This window comes from Colossoma macropomum, unplaced genomic scaffold (genome assembly GCF_904425465.1).
Source record: "Colossoma macropomum unplaced genomic scaffold, Colossoma_macropomum, whole genome shotgun sequence".
Lineage (NCBI taxonomy): Eukaryota > Metazoa > Chordata > Actinopteri > Characiformes > Serrasalmidae > Colossoma > Colossoma macropomum.
In genome coordinates, this window is record NW_023494803.1 from 12116157 (window position 1) to 12124696 (window position 8540).

Sequence of the window (8540 nt, forward strand, 5' to 3'; positions counted from 1 at the left end):
TAGATCATTGAACAGGTACTGGGAGCTGAAGAGTTTAGCTCATCACTATCTTTGCACCCAGAACTGCAGAACTAAACTTGCACGCCAGGTCCTCGCTAGGTCCTCCAGACTCAACACGTCCTTCCTTAAAATCAAAATGTGCATGTAAGGCCAGGGCTCACTACTTTAGTGTTCTTTAGCACCTCACAGTGTAGGGACTCTGCACTGCAGTCACTCAGTTACTTTGTCTGAAGATTCACTTAAGGAAAAACCTGTACTGACACCTCCCTGCAATCATTTACACTTCAAATCTTAATCAATATGTCATTTTATATAAAAAATAAACTTAATTAATTCCTAATGTCTGCACTTTATTTATTTAACTAGATCATGATGCACTGCAGAGCTGAGAGCTCATGCTTGATAAAACAATTACTAATTTTCCTGAATGTCTCATGTATTACATCAAAATAATGTCTTATTTCACTGCATACTTTTATGAAAATTAGTAATTAGTAATTACAAGTGTCTCTGGAGACCCCAGAATGAGGGAAGGATAACTTTTTTTCCCTCTTACATGATGGAAATGGGCTTTCATACAGCATGTCAGCCAAACAGGTGGTTATATTGCACTGCTTTTATGTTAAGCAAGCAAGCAAAGTTTATTTATATAGTGCTTTTTACAACAGGTGTTGTCACAAAGCAGCTTTACAAGGAAATCAGCATTACAGAAAGAAATCCGGGTCCAAGCCCCCACAAGCAAGCCAGTCGTGACAGTGGCAAGAAAAAACTCCCTAGAAAAACAGGAAGAAACCTTGAGAGGAACCAAGACTCAGAAGGGGAACCCATCCTCCTCTGGTCGACACCGGATAGTAAACATTGTTAATATAAAGTATTATAGTACAAAAACAGGGAAAACACGTGGAGCAAATGATTAATTGATTAGTTTAGTTCATGCAGCAGCAGCGGCAGCAGCAGCAGCGTCAGTGGGGTCAGGCTGTGAGGTTAAGGAGTTGCATGGCGTAGTACAGCATGAAGCTTGATGGTGGTCAAGCCAGTCCAGAGGGCTGGCGAGCAGTGGCACCCGATCAAGGCAGAAGAGGCAGCAGCATCAGAACGCACAAGATGGGCAGCTGTTCAACTCGGCAAAGAAGAGAAAGAAAGGAAAAACACACAGAGAGTCAGTTCTGTAATGGGTGACTGATCACAAATTACAGTGTTAGCAGATCAGCGGAGACTCTGGCAGGTATAGAACCGACAGGGAAAACTAATTAACAAAGGCTCGACTATACAAGTAAGTTTTTAGCCTAGACTTAAACACTGAGGCTGTGTCTGAGTCCCGAACATTAACAGGAAGATAATTCCAAAGCTGGGGGGCTTTGTATGAGAAAGCTCTCCCCCCTGACGTAACTTTATTAATTCTAGGTACTAATAGTAAGCCAGCACCTTGTGATCTAAGTAGGTGTGACGGTTCATAGTGAGAGAGAAGTTCACTCAGGTACTGAGGGGCAAGTCCGTTTAGAGCTTTATAAGTCAGTAAGAGAATTTTATAATCAATACGAAATTTAACTGGTAACCAGTATAAGGTTGATAAAACTGGGCTGTTATGTTCAAACTTTCTGGTTCTAGTGAGAACTCTGGCTGCAGCGTTCTGGACTAGCTGAAGCTTGTTAAGGCTTTTGCTGAAACATCCAGACAGCAGGGCATTACAGTAATCCAGCCTTGAAGTAATAAATGCATGAACTAACTTTTCTGCATCCTGTAGAGATAATGCATTCCTTAATTTAGCAATATTGCGGAGATGCAGGAAGGCTGGTTTAGTAATATTAGTTATTATTAGTTATATGTGCGTCAACTAAGTGTTCATTTACATGAATATACGTCGCTGAATATACGTCGCTAAACTGGCCACGCCTACCAGCGCAAACTGTCGGTAGACTGTCAGTAATTAATGCCCTGTTTAGTAAATCTGCCACTACATGTCTATTTATCGTATACCAATGTTTTCCTGCTCCACTACTGAAGTCCACCTGCTCTATTTACTATTTAATGCAGCGTAATGTATTAAGATTTTTGTGTTTTCTCAGCAGCTGCTTTTGTAGTCATCCTTACTAAGATTGATTTGTTTAACCAACATATATTTCTTTGTTCATCTGACAATAACCAGCAAATAAAATTTAGGGAAAAACATAGCCTTTTCCAGAACAGAGGTAGGTTAATGTAGCATTAGGAGTCAAACTCAGTGAGTGTGTTTACATGCACTTAATAATCCGATAACTGCAGAAAATCAGATTTTGTCAGTAATCCGATCAATGTGTCTACATGTGCTTGAGTAATCAGATAATGGGGAAACTCTGGGCCTACATAAGTCAGACAGTAATTGGATTTCTGCTTTGCAACTGGCCGATAAACTCATGGAATTAGACTGTGCTATTGACATGACCACTTGAATAATCTGATAACTGATACTAATCTGATTATGATTATATTAAGATTATTTATGATTATATTATGAATTATGATTATTGGGTGCATGTAAACACTCTCAGTGATGCTTATTGGTACAGATGATGTGCTTGCCTGAACCCCAATCAAACCCCAGTCTGCTGGTTGGAGGGCAGAGGTGTTACTGGTTGTGCTACACTAAAGACTAGAGTGGTGATGTTTTTTTATTGTCCTTTCTATTGAAAGTACACACTATGTCTCAGCACATATTTAATACATACATTCTTGAATTTCAGCTTAAAGCAGACTGAGGTTTGGTTTCCTGCTTGGGACAGAACCACAAGTCCTTGGGCAAGACACCTAATGCTAGGTTGACATGAATGTCTATGATTGACTGATTGATTGACATGATTGACGGTCTGTGCCCAAACTAAATGTCCCAGAAAACTCCTCGCTGGACACTTCAAGCTGCTGCCCATTCCACAGAGGCCCTGCTTGCACCTTGATGTAGATTTTACAAGTGATCTCCCCCCATCTTGGGGTAATACTACGGTACCGGTGGTAATACATCGCTTCTCTAAAGCATGCTGGTTAGGTCCAAAGAAAAACATTCCATTGTTGTGGAAACCACAGAAACCCTTTTCATTATGTGTTTAGATTTTCTGGACGACAGTGTCTTAGACTGAGAAACGCAGGTCATGTCACCGGTGTGGAATGCCTTCTGTACTTTGCTAAACATTTGCTAAACATCAATGTTAAACAATCACCCACAGTCTAATGGTCAGGTTTAGAAGCTTGTATAAAAAATTTGTGGGTTTATTTGGACATCATGATTGATAGGTGAGGCTGGGCATTGCTTCATTAAATGCCCCCTGGTGCTGGGCCTGTACCGTGACTTCAAGGAGATTGAAGAGAAGAGATCAGAGCCGGGCTTTTGGTGTCCTCACACAGTGGTGCGATGGAAACACCTACTTAACAAGTAGACTTGCATATTAAATTTATCCAAACTATTCACTTATACACTGATGTGTGTAAAACACAGCCATTATAGATTTTGTGAATGCTGAGAGTTTATGTTGTTTTTGAGCAATCAGAAAGAGTAATGTTTGACACTGAAATTAATTCGTCGTTTAAGAAAGAATAGTGGTTTAGTAATGTAAACTGTACTTTATAAGAATTGAAAAAGAAAGATAATGTAAAGTTAACTCAGACATAAAGGTGAAAAGAAAAAAAAATTTCTTGCTGCATCGGTAAATAACTTCTGATAAGACTGTAACCTCCTCCAAAGGCTTTTCTTGGTTCTGTCTCTCCAACCTGTGAAAAAAAACACAAATTGACTCACATGAACTGCTGCATCCATAATGTATTATAAATAGAGATACAGTATATTCACTGATATAGTTCAGTACTAATTCTGGAGATCCCATCCCAGCTCCAGGAGATCCACTGACCTGCAGAGCTCAGATTCAACTTGAATCACTAACACTTGCTCTGGCTTGTTCTAACTCCTTAGACTTTAAGTTAGTTACATGGCTGCCTAAAATTTGTAGTTAATTAACTTTCTAATAGTAAGTTAAAGAACAAGAATCTATGTCTTATGCTCTGTCAACCATGTCAATTATTTGATGTTCAATTAACTCAAACTTAGCTTGAACCCAGTGATCCCGCAGTTGTTTCTTTCTGGAAGCCCAAAAGGAGAAAGTGTCTGGTGGGATTGTATGATGGAAAGAGTCCCAGCTAGTGGGAAAAGTAAAAAACAATTTCTCTCTATTTACCTGAAAGATAACTTTTGACTAAACTAAGAAGTTTGAGTTGGATGAACTCTGGTGTCCTCATGTTGAGTTAATACAAGAAAAGCAGTGTAATCAGTTGCCTCATAATTTTTTGTGCATAATGCAAACTTGAAATTAATGTTATTCAGTGGTAGCTAGCACAGGTCTAGTGAGCTGAAAAACACTACAAGTAACTTTTCACCACAGGGATTCTCTCTGGTCATTCAAATTCATAGCTGCACCCCACATCTGGTTTATAAAAGTCTGTATGACTGTCTGAAACAGGCAGCTGGAGCTGAACCTAACAGTGTAGATCCCTGCGGATGAGGACTGAAAACCCTTCAATGAAGTTATACCTTTAAACCACAGGGAAGGAGGGTCTTGTGGCAATACCACACTGGTTATTCTTGTTCCTGGACATCTTGATGTAGCCTTTATCACCCCAGTTAACACCCCAGCTGCAAAACAAATGTTGGATATTCATTTTTTGTCTTCTGAGTAAAGCATGTTACTCTACATCCCTGACTGTGATGTGATCAGGAATCGTCTTTTTAATGTTTTGTTAGCTTGTTCATCTACCTGTTCTTGACCAGCCAGTAGTCCTTTCCATGCTCATCCGTGCCATAACCAACAACCAGGACAGCAGGACCCAGCTTAGTGCTGCTGCAGTTTGGCTCATCATACACACCTGCAATCATTCAGGTTACCAGCTTTCAATTAGGATGTTCAACAATTAACTAATCAATAAAGTAACTGATAAATCAAATAATAATGCAAGCTTAGAAATCAGACAACAGCAAAACCAACCACCCTGAACAAGAGAAATCACAGAGTGTAATAGGCAGCTCACAGGAACAGTATCAAATGGCCTGTTTTCAAAATTCTGAGAAAGTCCCACCTCCTTTAGTTACTATTACTATATGAGTCATACTTTCAGTACATGCTAACAGTGTAGCATTCACAACATTTCTGCTAACATTTAGAAGCACTCAGAGGAGGAGATCAGAAACATTTTATTATTCAAAAATAAACTGGCTTGATGTACAGATCTACATCATTTGAGAATAGAGGAATTAACGAAAGAAGCTGTCCCTTCAGATGAGTTAAAGCTAAACAGTCTGTGCAACTTTACATTAGATGCTGAGGAGGACACATTGGCTTTTACATGAGGTCTGTGTGGAACTTTTAATGGCATGTGAGTGCTTTAATGTTTATCTTTACATACACTGTCAGAAATAAAGGTATTGAACTGTCACTGGGACAGTCTCCCTCTTGTCACTGGGGTGGAACCCTCAAGGGTACATCTCAGTACCTTTAGTCAGGGAACATAACTGTACCATAATCCATTGAAATTGTATTTTATTGTATTGTTGTATTGAGTCCACACACCCCGTCTCGTCTCCAGGCTTTTTATTTTATTGCTCTTTTTCAAAACATTAGGTTATGAAAATGTACAATTATGTACTTTTCACCTGGAAAACTTATTTAAGGTTTACAATTGGACCTTAAACCGCTGTTGTACCTTTGAGGGAACATTTACATTGTTTGTACCTTGATGAATGAAAAATGTACTTGCACTAAACCTTTATTTCTAATAGTTAACAGATCTTAATATTGTTCTGTAACTTGAGAGCCTATTAATAGTTTTGACACTGAGCTGTGAGTTTGGTCTTTAATCCAAAACCTTATTTTTCTGTTTCAGAAATGAAATGAAAATGAAATTGAAACAGCTCCAAATGATCAAGATAATGTGAGTCAGCCATCATGTGTTTCTCACTAACACCTTTCCATTGTTTCTCCTTTGCCTGACAGAGGAAGGAATGTTTAGAGATGTTTGCGAGATGTTTCCAATTCACCACTTACCTGCTTGTGATACTGTTATAAAAATGGACAAATAGGTATGGACAAAAATCATGCACTTAGCACCAAGCTAATGTGCATACAGGTGGCTTTCATTACTTGTTAGTGCTATTAAACATGTCTTAGCTGATTAACTACATTTGGTGTAAGGATAAACATATATTTTTAATTAAACTACTGGCATCATTAACTACTGCAGCCTTACTTCGGCCTTATATTCATAGTTGTCCTCTGTCTCCAGGCCTCCACTTTTCTTGATGTACTTGAAGGCCTTGTATGCAAAACCACCATTACAGCCATGGTTTCCAGAACTCTGGGAGCAGTTCACCAGCTGTTGCTCACTCAAGCTTACCAGCTTCTTTGTTTTCTTGAACATCTGACCCTCGAGCGATTGATGCCACAAGTTACCATATTGAGGCCACAAATGAATATACTGAGCCCATGAATTAATATATTAAGGTCACAAATTACAATATGGAGGCCACAAATGACTAAATTCAGGCCAAAAATTACTATATTGATGCCACAAATTAATATAATGTGGCAAAAAGTTTTTATATTGAGGCCACAAATTAATATACTGAGGCCATGAATTAATATATTAAGGCCACAAAGTACAATATTGAGGCCACAAATGACTATATTCAGGCCAAAATTTACTATATTGAGGCAAGGAATTAATGTATTGGAGTTAAGAATGACTATATTGAAGCCATGAATTATTACATTAAGGCCATGAATTACTTCACTGAGGCCATGAGAGAACCTGTACAGTGTCTGACTGAAACTTATTATAAACTTTATAATAGTTTGAGCATGATAAAGACTCATTTGTGCTTGTTGTAGAGTGTAGTTTGTATTTTTATATTTTATTTATATATTTAAAAAACTGGAGTAGCCATGCACTGTTTAAGGAATGTTGTATTTAGATTAAAACAAGCCAAATCGCTTCCCTCAACAACTGTTGGCCCCTTTGGGTGCATGTAAAAAGAGTTATAGAGCAGTCCTGGTCACCACTCAGCTCATTTGCATAAAGTTCATTAAGAACGAGAGATCAGAGAGAGGACGGAGAGAGAGATCCCTGGTGGAGCCTGTATTATTGTATCTGCCTTTTTATGTGACCATGTATGCATGATGGATGATATTGCTTAAAAGAATAAATAAAGACCTAGCCTAACTATGCACATTAAGTAAAAGAAACATGTGCAGCATTATATCTATTCTCTTTCTCACTTCATTTTTCCTTTTATCACTGCCTTTAAGTTAGCAGTGGGCAGTATACTGATGGAGATTTTGAATAAATATTCCCTTAATCAGTAATCAAATAGATTAGATATTGTAATCAATAAGCAAATAGATAGTATTGGCTAACAGAGAATATTAATTCTCTCACAAAGGGTGGGCCTTAGTCTGTCTGCATAGGAGATTCTAGACACTAGAAAGCCCCTGGGTTCACAGACAGACCTGTGTGCACTTACTGACCCAGTGAAGAGAGGGGCAAGTTGACCTTGAATGGTAAAGCAGACTGGTAAAAACCAATTTTTAGGAGTGAGTGCAACAAGCGATGGCCAAATTGATGGACGAAGAGATGCACCTATTAGAAATTAAGCTAATATCAAAGTTTGAGAAGAAACCTTTTTCTCTCTTCCACAAAAAAAAAACGTTATTAGTGAAAGTGTTTAGCCAGTATTAAAAGATTTCTTTTTTATTCATAATATTATGTTGGAGGCCTGGGGTTGAAAGGGGATAGCCTTTGGTCCCGACAATACAGGTTGAAATTCTTCCTCAGGTGTGAAATTTTTCATAACTGTTATGCTGGTATGACATAATTAAGCAGTGCAAACCATGCTAATGTTAGTCTGTTTAGCTAAGTGTCTGAGTCAGAAATGTTTCCATGAAAATGAAAACACAGCAGATCCTCGATCTCCCGCTGACTACTACACTGTAGTCTGAGGCTGAGATCATAAAGGAAAGGCTAGGGCTTTTGGGTTGAGCCTTAGCCAAACACGGACACCAGAGTGATTGCTGCACTTTTGTTTCCTCTTGTACCGCCTGAAGAGCTGTCGCAGTCGATCAGACTTGTGTGTTGTGCAGGCTCTACATGTGCCGCATGTGGTGCATTAGTCATACTCAAATTCAGATTAGAAGCATAATGACAAGTTAAATTGATAAACAAAAGTATTTTTACTCACTCCTGATATGTTCCTCTCCACCTGTAAACATACCCCTGTGACGATGCTTCGCCGAACCCCGTTAGAAGACACAAAGTCACTGGGTAGTTTGTGACTGAATGGGTAGTGGAATGTAGTTGCAGGTTGAGGATGTGATGACTCTGGATGATTCTTTGCAATCAGTGAGATTTATTTACACGGTGAAACACACAAAAGAAAAACTGTACAAACACAAAGTAAATAGAGGTTAAAACGTTGACCCGACTTGATCAGTACAGGTAAGTATAAATAGTCTCAGGCCGCAAGGCCACTG